Source organism: Ictalurus furcatus, chromosome 11, assembly GCF_023375685.1.
Source record: "Ictalurus furcatus strain D&B chromosome 11, Billie_1.0, whole genome shotgun sequence".
Taxonomy (NCBI): Eukaryota; Metazoa; Chordata; class Actinopteri; order Siluriformes; family Ictaluridae; genus Ictalurus; species Ictalurus furcatus.
In genome coordinates, this window is record NC_071265.1 from 7,224,728 (window position 1) to 7,243,768 (window position 19,041).

The window sequence follows — 19,041 nt, forward strand, 5'->3', positions numbered from 1 at the left end:
TCATATTTTTTCAGCAAAATCCAGCAGACTTCATTGTGTTTTTTTTTTTGTTTGAAAAGTGTCTCTTACCACTTAATATGCTGCTTTCTTTACTGACATACAATCATTTTTCTGTGACATTTCATTTTTGTGCTAGAAAACTAAAAAAATGTTTGGGAATCTAACATTTTTGTACTGACTCGATAATGTAGAAGTCATAAAATAAAAATCTATAACAAAGTTTGCACTAAAACCAAGACTTTTGCACAGTACTGTATGTCTTAATCTGCAAATGATAAACATTTTTTTTTAAATGAATGAAACATTTCAAAGCATATACTGAATTAAAACATAATAAATAATTTCATGTGGACTTAATATAAGCAGACCTGAATGATTAGTACACTGAAAAACCTATAATTAATCTTTCTAGTTTAAACTACATTACTAGAAGCAGATCTGTAATTAAAATAATAGGTTACTTGGCACCTAATGTACTTTTATATTAACATCATATTATGTATACTTAGTGTACTTATCTCTGAGTAAATTAGCATGCTAGAATTAAAGTAAACGTGACAAAAACTATTTATTTATTTATTTATTTGACAGCCTGTTTGTGTGAGTCTCTTAAAATGGACATCCAGCCTTTTCCATTTTATTTATTTCTTTTTATTTCCTTTGGGACCGAATCACACCACTGTATTAACGGGTTCTGTTTGGGACTAGGCACTTCTATTTCACTTTTATTTCTAGAATATTTCCATATTTGCTACAATTATTCAGTCTGCAAAGAACCATTTTCACTCTATTATGTATTGATGGGTTCAGAAAAACTACAAAAACATCGAGGGATGTGTATATTATTACAGTATATCACTGTAATAATTGGCCATCAGAATGTTCTATGGCGTTGAAAACACTAGGAAACTAATGAGCTTGTGTTTGTCTTTCTCTTGGATCTGCAGCTGTTGGGGGAAACTGGCATCGTCTCTCCTGGAATTACGCAAGTGGGCAGTGGATAAAACCTTCCAGCCATTTGTGTCCACCTCAGCAACAAGCAGTGGTTTAAGTTTGGATTTAAGTTTCCCTTAAGAGTAATCTCAGGTGCTAACTCTGCAAAGATCCTTATATTGTGGAGGTATGTGGAGCTCTCAGAAGGAAACTAAATAAGAGAACTGAAACTTTAAAATAGTACTAGGTGGTCTGTACAGTATAAGTGTGCTTTCTTATAGTGTTTAGTCCATTTGAATTGATTCCTGGCGTGTCATCTCGTTCAGGCAGGTGTTCAGGATATTTACGCAGATGAACAAAAAGAGAAAACAAAAGGTGGTGGTGATATACAAACTATTTGAACTAGTTATTTGTAAAACGATCCAATCGTTTATTTATTTTCGACTCCATGCTTTGTACACGGGTGATTTTTCTCATTTCTACACGCACTTGGAGATTTACTAGTACATTTTCAGAAATACACACCTTCCAACCTCATGTGTGGTGTGAAACCAAACCAAATAGCAACTGAACCAAAAGTATAAGTAAATAGCTCTGATTTGGACTAATAGGTGTGAGAATGGTCTAAGTGTATAAAAACACAATGTAAGAAATATGAAATGCTCAAGTGTCCTCTCAGAAATAGATTGCAACATAATTTATCCAGCACGTGTCAGTTGTCATGTCTTCCCAACCTTGAAACCTGTAGTGGCATGACCAATTCGCATACTCGTCCAGCATGTAGATTGTGTTAAGAGGTCTAAGTGGGGAAACAGCATGTCTGAACAAAGGAGAGACTCTTGAGCTAAGTGCGGGGCCTCAGTCAGCGTAACCTGATCACTGTTTGAGCTTAACACGAGTGACAAGCCAGTGATTGGCATCATCCTCCGCCCCACAGATACGGCCGCCGTATAACTGGATAAGGAGAAGGAGAGGAGCCTTTGTGTTCTTATCTGTATATACATAGAGTCGCCAGCTGAGTTTGCGATCTGTCTAGCAGTCTCTCTTTCACCTCCCTCAGAGAGCTATAACAATAACAATCAGCACCACTGAAAGCTTAACACATACTGTACACCATCCCTCTCATGCTTGGATGGGTACTAAGTATAGATGGAGCAGGGTGTATTATGGGAATTGCTGTGGGACGTTTCTTACAGGTTGCCGTGCTGATGTTACAGTAGATCACTGCACACCATAGATAAAAGAAAAAATGATATCAGTTAACCTTTACATAATGTTTGTAGTTATATGTCAGCCTACAGAGAATGTTAAGTTTCATTTCAACAGGGTTAGGGTTTTTTAAATAATGTTCAGAAAAATTGATCCAATAATAATATATCAACTTCATAACTTCTCTGGGCCTACAGAGGACAACGAGCGATCAAACTACCGCTCATACTGCGCAATGATCTCTCATATCACACAAGATCACAGATTAGGTGATCATAAATCCAAAGTTAAATGTCAATTTTGAGTATAAGCATTTAAGCATAAGCATTTCTTCCCTTCGGATGCATTGGCAGGCCTTTACAGCAGCCTCCTTCAGTTGCTGCTTGTTTGTGGGTCTTTCTACCCTCAGGTTTGTCTTCAATGAGTGAAAAGCATGCTCAATTGGGTTGAAGTCATCAGACATTTAAGAACAATTCATTTCTGTGCCATAAGAAGCTCTTGGGTTGCTTTCGCAGTATGTTTTTGGTCATTATCCATCTGTACGGTAAGGCACTGTCCTATCAGTTTTGCAGCATTTGACTGAAGCTGACGAGAAAGTATAGCTCTATATAGTCTTCATGATTCATCCTTCTACTTCTATTAGCAGTCACATCATCAATAATCTCTAGTGACCCAGTTCCATTGGCAGCCATACATGCCCATGCCCTAACACATCCTCCACATGTTTGGCAGGTGATGTGGTATGCTTTGGATCATGATCCCTTCTCCATACTCTTCTCTTCCCATCATTCTAGTACAAGTTAATCTTGCATCAAAAATTGTCAGGCTTTTTTAGAGGCTTTTTAGCAAGTCTAATTCTGTTCTTGAATGTTACAAGTGGTTTGCATCTTGAGGCAAACCTTCTGTATTTACATTCATGAAGGTGCCTCTTGATTGTAGACTTTGACAATGATATGCCTACCTCCTCCAGAGTGTTGACATGGCTAGATATTGTGAAGGGGTTTTTCTTCAACAAGGAAATGGCTGTAATTCCTAAACGGATAATGCAAGATTTTTGTTAAATGCCTTGAATTAAAGCTGAAAGTCTACAATTCGATCACATCTTGATTGCTTCATTTCAAATCCATTATGGTGGTGTACAGAGGCAAGAGTATGAAAACGGTGTCACTGTCCAAACACTTATGAACCTGACTGTAAATTCATATGCAGAAACATCAAAGAAAACTGACATGGAAGTAGTAGAATTTAGTTTCTTTTGGGTTTAAACTCAATTCAAGCTTATTTGTGAGGTCCTTTAATAATAGACACTGTCACGAAGCAGGATTTAAGAGGAGAACGCAGCCATTACCAGCAAAACCACCTTGTAAATAAAACAATTTAGAATATTTTCTTAGATGCAGTATTGTAAAACACTTAAAAATGTAAGTTTATTTCGAAGAGTTACAAGTGCCAAACGGGCCCACAATTGTAAAATCACCCACTTAAAGAGCAGTCTGCTAATTGTCTTACTTAAGCAATTGCTCACTGCATGAACACAACTAGCTGACATGTTCAATCCTACTTAATGCCAGCTTCACAGATGAGCTATAGATTATTTAGCCAGTTTGCTTCTGATATCCAAAATAACGACCTTAGAGAACGCCTCCAAATGACTTAATTTAAATTACACAAAAACTGCCATCATGGATCATTCTGTAGAAGTAAAAAGGCCAAATAAATCTCACAGCATGGAGAAGTATGAATAACACTTTTTTAGCTTTTAAATTGCACATACACTCATAATCTTAAGCTTTATTTAGAGTGGATTAGTTTTACATGCGGAGGTGGGGTAATGTAATTATTACTAGAGTACATCTGGGATTTTAGTCCTGTCCAATTGTCAGTAATTATTACAGTATGCATAGAGTATAGAATGGATACTATGCATACAGTATAGTATATATCTTCTTGGTTTCATCCGAGTGCTGAAGTCATGGTCTGCAAAGATCTTACAAAGCATGTACAGGATCTTATTGTCGAAAGGTATCAATCAGGAGAAGGGTAGAAAAGAATTTCCAAAACATTAGATGTATCACAGAGAACCATGATGGCCATCATCAACAAGTGGAGAAAATGGGGTACTGCTGTCACATTGCAAAGAACAGGATGTCCCTCCCACATTGACGTAAAGACAAGAAAATTTGCACATAATTCAAAAAAGATATGTTTGGCACAAAACCAAGACAGCTTATCACCCAAAGAATCCTATAACCATGTTGAAGCATGGTGATGGCAGGATCATACTATGGGAATGTTTCTCTTTAGCTGGGACTGAGACTCGAATCAAGATAGAGGGAATCATGAATAGCTCCAAATACCAATCTACTTTGGCACAAAACCTCAAGGTCTCCGTTAGATCTGGAGAGTTTTTGCAAGGAAGAGTAGAATAAAATTGTCAAATGAAGATGTGCTAAGTTGGTAGACTCGTACCCAAAAAGATTGAGTGCTGTATTACAAGTAAAAGGTGCTTTAACTAAATATTAGTTTTCCTCTTTTTCTTTTTTTCCCCTAAAATGTTTATAATTGTTTCTCACTTAAATTTTGTTATGTTCTAAATCCCCTTAAAGGTGGAAAAAGATCTGACATGATTTATCTTATTCTTTTTCTTTTTTTTACATCACAAAAAGCTGCAATTTTAACAAGGGTATGTAGACTTTTTACATCCACTGTATGCCTGGAAATCTTATCCCCTCTGAATACTACTTCAGTTAAGCAAACTGAAATGCATAAAGCTCCTCATAATGAGAAAAATTGCCAGTCATAAATAAAAGGAAAAATAGTGTATGATTTGTTCGACAGAATAGCTGCACCTCATTTGGCCTGTGAGGTGAACAGCTCATCATAAAGGTTTAATGGGCCATCTTTGATTCTGTTTGAACTTAATGAGATCATCAGTCTCAATTTTACGATCCCTTGGCAGCAATTTCACTATAACTGTGTTGGCTCCGTTCCTCCTGTGCTACGAGTCTTTAATGTATGCAGTAAACAACACTCAAATAATATTAGTTTCTCTGCAGTGCAATAATCTAATGTTTGGTGTCTGAAGTGAATGGAAATGCAACCTACTTTTATAAACCATGGTAAGTCAAGCTAGAAAGAGAAAATAACATTGCACATTTGATGGATAATTGACAATTGATTGAGTTTTTCTCTCGCATGGATTTTCTGGCACTGCACAGCAACAAGCACAAGAAACCAATGATAACCTTCGGCTTTGTCTTTTTTGTGCAATTGTGGTAGACTGAGGAATATTTTTTGGAGATGAGGTCCTTCTCTTCATTTTGCTTCATGTTCTTAACACACTTAAATGCCTCTTCCTCTCATTCTAGCTCTTGGAACAAGGCCCAAGCAGGCCCAAGTCCCAATTGATACTCTACAAACATTGCTGGGCTTCTCCGAAGTAACTCAATATCTCTTTTGTGTCTGAGCATAAGTGGTAGTTGAGGACAGATCTGACATTTAGCTAGTCTGTCAGCCTGTCAGGGAGGGGTAGCATGTCTTGTTTTCATCCACATTTTGAAAGAAATGAATCACAGATACATGAGCTTTAAAAGAGTACAATTCACACCTCGCTAGTGCTAACATTGTCAGAAATGACAACTGTTTTCATCTGAATTATGTATGAATTAGGCTTCATATTTAATAAGAATAACTTAAATGTTGTACATGAGCATATAGGTTAGATTGTTTTGAAAGCAAATTAAATCAGAACAAACAAAATCAGTAAGATTGGTGCATATCTTTTATCTGTATCTTACACAGACCTTTGGTGTGTATCTTTTACTGAGAAAGGTACATGTAGTCTACTGTAACAGGTAATTACCCAATTATGAAACTTTTTTTAAGGTACACTTTATCCATGTTTCCAAGTGAACGTTATATATTAAAGGTACAAAAGATAAGGGTACCACTGCGATGACAAGGAATAGTTTAGTATTCATTTCTATTCAGAGAGTGTATATACAGCTACACAAAATTGACATTTTTGTCCCCATAGATACTGACATTATTGAAGAATGTAACACAGAATTAGAACCTGAAGATCAGTGCGCTGTCTACAAGAGAAAAGCAAGCCATTTGAAGCTGAGGAAAGAGGGAAAATCAGCCAAGGTTTGCACAAACATTGGGCATAGCCAATACAACAATTTGGCATGTCCTAAAAAGAAAGAAACCAATGGTGTACTGAGCAACAGACAATGAATGGGTCAGCCAAGGAAAACAACAACAACAGCAGCTGATGCCATGCCAGAAACATTTGTGAGAGCTGTGAAGAAAAACCCCAAAACAACAGTCAGTGACATCACCAATAACCTCCACAGGGCAGGCGTGAAGGTACAGTATCACAATCCACTATTCGAAGTAGACTCTGAGAGCAGAAATATAGAGGTCATAACACAAGGTGCAAACCACTCATCAGCAGTAAGAATCAGAAAACCCGATTGGAATTCACAAAGAAATACAGAGATGAGCCACAAAAGTTCTGGAACCAAGAGTAAGTTGTACCGAAGTGATGGAAAGGCCGAAGTGTAAAGAAAGGATCTGCTCATGATCCAAAACATACAAGCTCATCTGTGAAACATGGTGGAGGTAGCATCATGGCTAGGGCTTGCATGGCTGCTTCTGGAACAGGCTCACTAATCCTGACATCATGATGAAAATCACGATGGTAGCAACAGACTGAATTCAGAAATTTACAGGAACATTTTGTCTGCCAATTTACAGAGAAATGCATCCAAATTAATCAGGATGAACTTTATCATGCAGCAAGACAATGATCCAAAACATATTGCCAACTCAATAAAGGCTTTTATCAGGGGAAAAAGTCTAAGGTTTTATTTATTCAATCACGAAATCTTAACCCATTTGAGCATGTGTTTCACCTCCTGAAGAGGAGACTGAAAGGAGAGACCCCCTGAAACAAACAACAACCACCTGGAAAAACATCACAAAAGAAGAAACCAGCAATTTGGTGATGTCAGTGAGTCTCAAGCTTCATCCAGTTAAGTAGGGAATATGCAACCGAAAATGAAGTGTTATTTGTTTTTATTTACTTCAAGACTTATCTGTTCCTATAGTTTTTGCTCACCTAAAAATTGGTTTGTCTGATACAAAAGGTTCTATGTTTCATGTTGATCAACACATTTCGATGTAAACACTAGGATAGAAAAGCTGGAATCTTAAACTCTCGTCTCAGGTCCATCTTTTCATCTCAAACCCAAATGTCTTTGGTGTATAGTGCAAACAACTGAATTGGCCTTGAAGTTCTAATAGTTTCGGAGGGGACTGGATTTCAAAATGAGTTTTAAAGGTATGATGACTTTCCCAATTGTAGGATACATACTAAATTCACTCTTGAAGTAGATCACTCCAGTGACAAGCGTTTGTTCCATAAAGGGTACAGTTTATCATATGTTTTTCTCTTGTATCAAGACTGTATCAAAAGTAATAAACTTGAGAGCATTGATGTGTTAGACATGCCACTTACTGTGTCCATTGACATTTACCACTATATAAAAAACTCAATAGGGCAGAACTATCAGATAAGCGGACCTTCATGAGTGAAATCTGGTAAAAATCTGCCAAGCAGAAGACAGAGTAGAGTGTCAATGGCATGCTAGCAGATTCAGTGGCCTTTTCACTTTCAACAGCTCTCATTCTCATATCTTTTCTCACCTGTCAAACACATGCCTCATTCACACTTCATTCCTGGGTGACTCTCACTGTGTTAAAGTCTTTTCCCAAACAAAAGCCACTTTACGGAGGAATGTGACATGAGCAATGAACCTTTCCTCCCTCAGTGCAGACTCCACTTCAGCTGATAGACCACTGACAGCTAATATAGTGGCACTTATTTAGTTCTGGGGCCAGTGGAAACAAAATAATTTGCTCTATCCCCATTTTTACTATAGTTCACAAACTGCTCTGAAACCCATGGGGGTATTTCTGTGTGTACCTCTTCAAGGAGTGTGAGATATTTGACAAGTTTGTAATGTCCAGACAGTATTTAAAGCCAATCAGATAAATTTCTGCAAAGAAGAATAATACCAAAATCAAATCAAGGTAACTATGCATATGTCAAAGTAATCGCTGAAAATAACTTCCAACAACAATGAATCCTACATATCATATGCAGGGCTAAAATATTCTCTTTGCTGTAAAATCCCAGTGTACCCACAACTAACAAAGCCTGACATTTTAATCCTAATGTATATTATTTTTCTGATAGCTCAATGTTTTGGTTCAATGTGCAGTATTCACTTTTACTGCAGAGTGCACAATATGGATTCTCAGGAATGCTTCAATATCACTTCAGTATGTTATACATTATACACAGCAAAGTTGAATTCTCACTTCTGATTGGTCAGAAGGTGTTGCTTAATTTTCTATAACAGTAGGTTGGGTAGTGCTTTGACCAATGAACAATGTCACAAAACAGCTTTACAGAAATCTGGATAGAAAATTTTAACCAAATGTTATAATGTATAAATTGATCCCTAATGAGTAATCCAGAGATGATGGTGGCAAGGTAAAACTCCCTGAGATGACAAAAGGAAGAAACCTCGAGAGGAACCAGACTCAAAAGGGAACCAGTCCTCTTCTGGGTGACACCAGATAGTGGAATTATAAATAGATTCTCATTATAATAACTATAGAGTCAAAATGTGCAAAACTGTATTAAAAGGAAACTGAGTGTGAGCATCACTGGAGTTTTGATTTTAAGTATATTGTATCAAAATGAAGTTATTAATTAATTGTTCTAATATGTCATCGTTTCTAGAGTACCTTACACGGAGGATGCTCCACGTAAAGTTTTTTTTTAAATTTAAATTCTGCAAGTGTAATTGTTGATGTTGTGAAGTTTCCTGTGTGGAGAGGTTTATTTAGCATTTTTGGAAGGAGTTGCGAGTACCAGAGCGTTGCAAAAGTCAGAAGTAATGCTTTAACTTTAAGTTTTCTGACACAGGTAAATCTTCAGGACAGAGAATTCTGAGTCCTTGCAATTTATTGGTAACATGACTGTCACGAATCGAGGTTGAGCCAGAAGCAAGTGCAGATAATAACATTTATTTAAACAAACGTACTATGAAACAAAGACACTAAGACAACTTGGTATAACACGGTGGCATGACACAAAACACCGAGACATGAACAACAAGAGTCTAGGACAACGAAAGACAAACAAACAGTGCAGACAAGGACTATATATACACACACACACACACACACACACACACACACACACACGAGTGCTCATTAACAAAACGTGAGTCAGGTGCAGGTGGTCATGTGACAGCTAGTGCAGTGCAGTGGCTGATGGGAAGTGAATTCCAGAGTTTCTTGATACATGACAGAACCCTCCCCCAAGGGCGCTACTCCCGGAGCCCCCAAAATTATACGTCCTCCATCTGGTGGTCCTGGCCCCCTGGGCAAAATGTCCCCAGCAGAACCAGGAGGCCGAGCGGCTTCCACAACGGCACAAGGAGGCAGAGTTACTTCCTTGGCTGAACATGAAAGCGGGGCGATGTCCTCGCCAGAACATGAAAGCGGGGCGACGTCCTCCACGGGACAGGAGAGGGGAGCGAGGTTCTCCATGAGACTCAAGGGGGGAGCGAGGTTCTCCGCGAGGCCAGGGAGAGGAGCGAGGTTCCCTGTGAGGCCCAAGGGAGGAACGATGCTCTCTGCGGAGCATGAGGGGGGAACGATGTCCTCCTTGGAGCAGGAAGGGGGAGCGACATACTGAGCGCAGCAAAGAAAAGGAGCGACGTCTTTAGCGGAACATGGAGGCAGAGTGACGTCCTCAGTGAAGCAGGATGGCAGAGAGACGACCTCAGCCGGGCAGGGAGGCAGAGCGACGACCTCAGCCGGGCAGGGAGGCAGAGCGACGACCACAGCCGAACAGGGAGGCTGAGCGACGACCTCAGCTGAACAGGGAGGCTGAGCGACGACCTCAGCTGAACAGGGAGGCTGAGCGACGACCTCAGCTGAACAGGGAGGCTGAGCGACGTCCACAGCTGAACAGGGAGGCTGAGCGACGACCTCAGCTGAACAGGGAGGCTGAGCGACGACCTCAGCTGAACAGGGAGGCTGAGCGACGACCTCAGCTGAACAGGGAGGCTGAGCGACGACCTCAGCTGAACAGGGAGGCTGAGCGACGACCTCAGCTGAACAGGGAGGCTGAGCGACGTCCACAGCTGAACAGGGAGGCTGAGCGACGTCCACAGCTGAACAGGGAGGCTGAGCGACGACCTCAGCTGAACAGGGAGGCAGAGCGACGACCTCAGCTGAACAGGGAGGCTGAGCGACGTCCACAGCTGAACAGGGAGGCTGAGCGACGACCTCAGCTGAACAGGGAGGCTGAGCGACGACCTCAGCTGAACAGGGAGGCTGAGCGACGACCTCAGCTGAACAGGGAGGCTGAGCGACGTCCACAGCTGAACAGGGAGGCTGAGCGACGTCCACAGCTGAACAGGGAGGCTGAGCGACGACCTCAGCTGAACAGGAAGGCTGAGCGACGTCCACAGCTGAACAGGGAGGCTGAGCGACTTTGAGGTAGCTGAACAGTGGGGAATTCTTGAGTCCGGTAGGAGATGGAGCGACATCTCTCACGGAACGTGGAGGCAGAGCGACGTTCTCCACTGAACATGAAGGCTGAGCGAGAGCCATAATAGGGGAGAGAGGGTGGGAGTTGGTCTCCGCCCCGACCGCAGACTCCCCCTCCTGTCGGCGTGGCATGGCGTAGTCCTTTATGAACGCCGGGTGTGGCCTGGTGCATGGTCTGTCCGGCTGCGGCAGGCCTAGCATGCGGTTATTCTGAGCGAGTAGTTCATCTGTCCTTCTTCCCTGCTCCAATAGTCCTCTATACCACTCCTTATATCTTACATCCTTATATCCTTATACCTTATACTCGTCCATCTTGGTGATCTGCTGCTTCTGATAAATGGTCTTTCGTTCTGTCACGAATCGAGGTTGAGCCAGAAGCAAGTGCAGATAATAACATTTATTTAAACAAACGTACTATGAAACAAAGACACTAAGACAACGGTATAACACGGTGGCATGACACAAAACACTGAGACATGAACAACAAGAGTCTAGGACAACGAAAGACAAACAAACAGTGCAGACAAGGACTATATATACACACACACGAGTGCTCATTAACGAAACGTGAGTCAGGTGCAGGTGGTCATGTGACAGCTAGTGCAGTGCAGTGGCTGATGGGAAGTGAAGTCCAGAGTTTCTTGATACATGACAATGACGAGCTGCGTTTTTGGTCTTATTTTCTTAAAGAAAGAGAAAGAAGAGAGGATGATGAAGGAACAACAATTTAAATTACTGTGTAATTTATTCCTTACTTAACCCAAACTAGTATGAAAATATTATAAGTTGTGAATACAGCAGTTATTTGGCAACAGTCTGTTAGTGCTATTATGTATTTATGTATTTACATTATGTATTTAATGTTCTCACACCTCCAGGGTTGGGGGTTCAATTCCCGGGGAGTTTGCATGTTCTCCCCATGCTGTGGGGGTTTCCTCCGGGTACTCTGGTTTCTTCCATCAGTTCAAAGACATGCATGGTAAGCTGATTGGCGTGCCCAAAGTGTCCATAGTGTATGTATGAATGGGTATGTGAATGTGTATGTGATTGTTCCCTGTGATGGATTGGCGCCCCGTTCAGGGTGTACCCCGCCTTGTGCCCCATGCTTCCTGGGATAGCCTCCAGGTTCCCTGTGACCCTGTTGGATAAGCGGTATAGAAAATGGATAGATGTCCTCACCTTATATTGGTAGGTGTTACCTGCTTCTCATTAATAACTAGTGTTTCAGGAAATGTGCAGGCTATGTAGTAATTAACAAAACGATTGTTACACTCTCAAACCTCAATCTCACTCACATTTCAATTCATTGTCTCAACACAAGACCTACCTCATAAATGGCTGCTCTTAGGTATGTGTCCAGTATACAGATCTATTTTACAGTACAAAGCAGTCCAAAGTCATCACTGCTCAACTGAATGGCGATGGTGACAGGAACCAAAAGGAAACAGTCAGTAAGCCTAGCTCTGGATTGATCCGGGGCCCTAGAGTTGAGCACCACTGTTTCGAGCACTCTATACTAAATACAATGTGAATATAAAGACTATAAAAAGAATAAGATTAAGGTTAAGGGTTAGCACCATTTGTACATTATCAAAAGATTGAAATTTCAATCACATCACCCTGGTTTGTTTGAAGCCGTACGAATTTCTCAGTCTGAAATCAAGTTATCACTCCTTTAGCCCAGTATTCAGCTTTAGACATGTCCACTATACCTTATTTAATAAAAGCACAGTATCTTTCTTTAATAAAAAATACACTTCACATACAGAATGAAAGAGAATACAGAAGAGGCATTTAATAAGTTTTCTCTTAGCAGCTCAGAATGCTAAAGGTCTGGTAAAAATAATAATAATAATAATAATAACACACATGAAAGTAAAACGAAAAAGATAAAAAAGAGATTGCCTGATGCTACATCGATTTCATGTGGTATAGTTCTCAAGTTAACAACCTTACTGAAGAAGTGTGTAAAATGAAAATGACCTGGGCTTTGCCTGAACTGACCTGTTCTGAATGTGAATTCATTTGACTAATGTTCTTCTAAACAAATCGAAGGCTTGAAAACCCTTGAGGACACACAGTTACTGAAAACGAAACCATTTATAGGACAATAACAACAGTCGCAATTATGTTTTCTCTTCTTGCCACATGCAGCATTAATGAATAGTTTTGTGAAATTACATTGTTTTATTCTCAGCTGGAGGCGAGTGCTAAAAGATGACACGATTATATGGAAAATAGGACTCGAGAAAATGTTTCACACAGAATTCTACTCACTGCTTATGGGGATGACAAGATATTTATAACTTATGCAAAAAGAGAGCATCATTCACTCATTTTCAGCAGAAGTACATCAATGAATGTCCAAACGGACATCTTAGGCTATAAGGGCATCTCGTTTTATTGCCCACACACATTTGGCTAATCATCCTTACTAATGTGCCAGTACTATAATCAATTCCTCGTTCACTCAAAGCAACAATATAATGATTAATCCACAGCATTTATTTGTGAATAAATTAGGTGAATGGAGAGAGAGAGAGAGATTATAATTGCTGGCTACTGTCCTCTAGTGGCTTAAAGTATTCTGTGTGGTGTAGAAATATCAATAAGAAAATACACGATTATAAGGCTAAAGAATAGCTAGTAAGATTATTCTATCATGGCATTATCATTAGATGTTAATAAGTCAGTGATAAGATCAGGCGAGTGCCAAGCTTTAAGAAATTAACTTCAGTATTCTGATTTCAGAGGCTACTGAGAACTTCAAGCTGTAGCAGTAAAACCTAAACACAGATTTTTTTAAATATGTGATAATCAGCATCTGTATAATATCCCACTGTTTAATGTTTGTAATATTATATCTTACTTGTTATTAATGATGACTGAGTGTGATGTTAGATGTGAGGCTAATATGTAATATTTATCACTAGCTGGACAATAAAACTTTTAGGGTTGTGCAATGCATTATGTCATAAGGTTTCTTTAATGGCATAATAAGAATAATATGGGCCAAAGTATTATAGAGTCATGTGAAAAAATGAGGCTTTTTTTTTTTTTTTTTTTTTTAAAACGTATTTGGACAAGCAAACATTTGATCCTCTTTGAAACAGAGTCTATTAATAAAGCTGATACCCTCTATAAAATGACACATATAATTGACATTTTGCAGTAATTTTCACAATTTAAATTAACAGAAAAAAAACAGAACAGTCACATGGAAAAAGTAAGCACACCCCTAAGTTTATCACATCTTCAAATCCATCAAATTAGAATCAGTGTTCAGGATTGGGTGCCAGTGATTAGAACCTGCTTATGGAGTGCAAGTGAAACTGGTCTTATTTATACCCCTCTCATATCTAGTGTCTGGTGTTCCCTTTGCTATCGAGGTGTGTGGTGTCATAACGCCAAGATCTAAAGATAAGGGCTTCAGAAAAAAAAGTTGTGGATGCCTTTGAGTCTGGCAAGGGATTTAAAAAGATCTGGAAATGATTTGAAATACATCATTCCACTGTAAGGAAAGTCATCTACAAGTGGAAAGATTTCAAACGACTGACATTTTGTCCAGGACTGGCCGTCTCAGCAAATTCAGCCCAAGAGCAGACCGTCAAATTCACAAAGAAGTCTCCAAGATCCCCAAAATTTCATCACAGGATCTGCTAGTAAGTCTTGCAACTGTTGAGCTCAAAGTGCTTCTACAATCAGAAAGAGATCACACAAATTTGACCTGCATGTGAGGTGTGCCAGAAAAAAGCCATGAAAAATCAGGACTACAGTTTGCCAATGAGCATATAGGCAAAGAGCAGGCCTTTTGGAATAATGTGCTCTGGACAGATGAATCAAGGACATAGTTGTTTGGCCACAGTAACAGCAGACATGTTTGGCGCTGACCAAAGACAGCTTTTCAGGAGAAGCACCTCATACCAACTGTGAAGCACTGTGGTGGAAATGTTATGGTTTGGGGTTGCTTTGCTTCCTCGGCGACTGGACAGCTTGCATCCATTGATTCAACTCTGAATTCTGCATCATATCGAAGACTGCTTTAAGATAATATGAGGCCATCTGTCTGAAAATGGACAGAAATGGAAGGTTATGGAATGGCCTAGTCAAAGCCTGGATTTGAATTCCATTGAAATGTTGTGTGAGGATTTGAAACAGGCAGTACATGCAAGAACAATCTCAAACATCTTACAACTGAAAGAATATTTCATGGAAGAGTGGTCAAAAATTCCAGCAAGCCTCGTGGACAATTATGCAAAATGCCTACAATAAGTTATTTCTGCTAAGGGCGGCAATGCTAGCTTCTGAGGCCAAGGGTGTACGTACATTTTCCACAGAAGAATATCACATCTATTGATATTTCTGTTGAATATATGATTGAAAAAACTAATTTTCCTTGTGGTTTTGTACAAGTATATCAACTTCATTAATAGGCACTGAACCTCAAAGAGGATAAAAATGTTTGCTTGTCCAAATAATATCAAACATGGAAAAACAATTTCCATGGGGTGTACTTATTTTTTCACATGACTGTGTATACAAATACATAAATGCAGATGCATTCACAAAGTCCATTTATATCACCTTCCTACTCATTATGAATACGATGTAGACAGTGTTGATAAACTGTTCCTGCCTCAGGAACTCAAAGGACGCATCAGGAACACTTTCCCATGACTAGGTGGCATGTGTACTGGACCCCGGTGAGTGTACTCGGAATTATCATTGTTATCAGTATGACTGGGTTTTATCTAACAAATTTGTCTACCAGATTTTTCTATCCTTCAACAGCTGTGTCTGTGGGGGAGTGCTATGGTGGTAGAATCACCCTCAAAGTGGGCAAATGCTGTACATTTGATAACAGGGGCATTTATCTGAAGACACACATGCTCATAGACTCACAGGCTTCTTTGTGTATGAGATAGTGACGTGCATGTTGTGTGTGGAGACAACAGGTCAATAGGCACCATGTGTTTGGATTTGAGAACAGATTGTGGTTTTGGATGACTGCTTGTCACAGACACAGTGGGGGTTCCAGACTTGCTGAATATTTTCTCGCAGTCTTAGTACTGCAAGAGTGATACCACATGTGTTCTAAATGATTATGAACATGGCATGTGCTTTAAAATGTAAATAATTATTAATCATGATGTTATAGTCACCTATATCATGCAGCTATGTAATGACAGTACAATGCCTAGAGCAAAATTAGAATAACAAATGCACCCTTAGCAATAAAATCTATTGATTACTTTCGAACACGATTTTAGAAATAAATGAGTCCATTATAAAAGCATGTGCACACTTAAGGTACCAGTTAATTATTATTATTATTATTATTATTATTATTATTATTATTGTTGTTGTTGTTGTTGTTGTTATTTATTTTTTATTATCATCATCATCCTCATCATCAACATTATTATTATTATTATTATTATTATTATTATTATTATTATTATTATTTTTATTAATTTTTTTCAGTTATTTGTCTTTCTCTTAAATTTTGTTGGTTTCAAAGCCACGTTGAAGATGCAAAAATGTCTGATATGATTTAGCTTCCCAGCTTTACATGACAAAAACCTACAATTTCTCTTTATTTTATTTATAATACATTCTTAAATCTAAATAATTAATCAGAAGCTAATCCAATAATTAAAATACTCAATAATTGTTCTCATGTTTCCATTACATTTCCATTATAACTCATAAACAACATGTTTTAAAGTGGTGAAAAGAACCAGTTTCTAATTACACTCATAAAGAAAAGTGTGTGGTTTAAACTATTATTAACCTAATACATCTTAACTAAATTTTTCAGTAATAGTTCATCTCTATTAACATACATCTGACTTTAGGCACTGTACAACACACAGCATTTTTTTTTTATTTTTATGAATTAACCACAAATACATGAATATAACAAGATTAAATAGCTCCCATTATTTCTAAATAAAAACACCCAAATTATGTGTCTAATTAACATTAGTGTGTGTGTGTGTGCGTGTGCGTGTGTGTGTGTGATAATTATTTGAATACAAAGACTATATAACCAACAGCATAACTATTTAAAAATTCCTGCTGTGATTTTAACATCTGGAAACATCTGGACAGCCTCAGCCAACAGAAGACAAACCTCCACTCATATTGCTTGAAGCTTTATGCCCATGTGAGTCACTTTCTGTTGTTGATGGTCCCACATGGATACCCTAAAGATTAGCACTTCCCCAAAGCAGCTTATGCTCAACTCTCACCCTTGTTTCAGTGGATTTTCTCACCTGTATACTGTAGATTTGTAACCTAAGAAGTGCTGCTGTCACATCCTTTTATACTGAACATCCTTTCAACACACTTCGTACTGTTTGTCTTTATAGGATCGTTGTAAAACAACAATGATTTATAATCCCACTGTTCAGTGTCACCCAGAAGATGACAGGTCCCTTGAGTCTGGTTCCTCCCAAGGTTTCTTCCTCACATCATCTCAGGAAGTTTTTTTTTCTCGCCACAGTCACTTCTGGCTTCTTCATTAGAGATCAAAATCTACATCCAAATTTCGACAAAGCTGCTTTGTGACAATGTCTATAGTTAAAAGCGCTACATAAGTGTACAGATAAAATAGATACAACTTCACAAACAGCCGCCAGTCAAGAGATACAGTACTTGAGGGTGTAGATACCATGTAGATACCATTTGTGAGAATAATCTTTTCTTAATACATAACTCTGGGAGATTTCTTCTTATTCTGTTATTTTGTCTTCCTCTGTAATGATAAAATAATAAAATCTCAATAAAACCTTATTCTGATGTTTGTTTTCCCTTCAAAAACAGGTGACTAATGAACAAATCTGCTCCAGTAAATCCTGGGGACACAAAACTATTGCTTTAGAAAGACAAGATTGGAAATACAGAAGGTTGTGAAACTGGGTAAGACTAGTGGGGAATTAGATTGGAATTGGATGAAGGGTAAACTAAATAAATAGGAAAGAAAGTATTTAACAAGGCTTTGTAGTTAGCTATTTTTCTCTGAAACACAATTCAGGAAACACCTTTATTTAATATGAATAAAATAGTTTTATATAAATATTATATTTATATAAATATAATATTTTATTTTTATTTATATTATAATATTTTATTTTATTATTATATAAATATTATATTTATATAAAATAAATATAATAAATAAACTTAATATAAATTTATTTATTTATTTATTTATTTAAACTACTGAGACAAATGGGCGTGTTTAAAACAATAAGTAAAAGAAAAATAAAACAATTTTCCATTTACCCCAAAATGTTTCATGTCCAAAGTATTATTTGTTCATTTTGAACAGGAGCTACAAGCCTAATGTAGCTTAGCAGTCGAAGTCAAAAGTTAGTCATAATTACATAGCTCTTTTCTAGAAACTCAAAGCACTTTACATAGTACTGGGGGTGGGGGGGGGGGGGGGTGTCTCCTCAACCACCACCAGTGTGTAACATCCACCTGGATGATGCGACAGCAGCCATAGTGCACCAGAACACCCTCCACACACCAGTGATTAGTGGAGAGGGGAGAGTGATGTAGCCAATTCAGAGATGGAGATTATTAGGGGGTCATGATAGAGAAGGGCCAATGGGGGAATTTCGGCAGGATACCAGGGTTATACTCCACTCTTTTATGAGAAGTGTCATCTGAAAGAAGGTTCTGTTTTTACAGTATAAGTGTTCCCATCACTATGCTGGGGTATTAGGACCCCTGCTGGCCTCACCACTTCCAGCAGCAACCTTAGTTTTCCCCAGGAGGTCTCTCATCCAGGTAATGAGCAGGCTCAACCCTGCTTAGCTTCAGTGGCAAACCAGGCGAGAACAGCAGGGTGATACCCCCAAGCACCTTCACAAAATTTTGAGAAATTTATAGGTACACAAGTTACACATAGCACTTCATAAGAGTGTAACTCTAACTGTAAATTGGAATTCGAGCAATTCAGTTTGAGGGAATTTTGAATGGCATATGTTCTTCATAATTAAGAAGCCGTATTAGAAAGGGGCTTCTTCATCGTTTTAAAACAAATGAACTGAGCATTCAAATGGTCCTATAAGAAGTAGACACCTTACCTTTTCTAAGGTGTACTAAAGGTATCTACTTTTTTTTTTTTTTTAATATATTTGAATAAGAAACGATCATCCAAATTACTTACAATGCAGTAATGTGCTTTCAAGGTGGCATTTACTCAGGGTTTTTAGTGCTGCGATGTCCTTTCGTCCATTTATATAG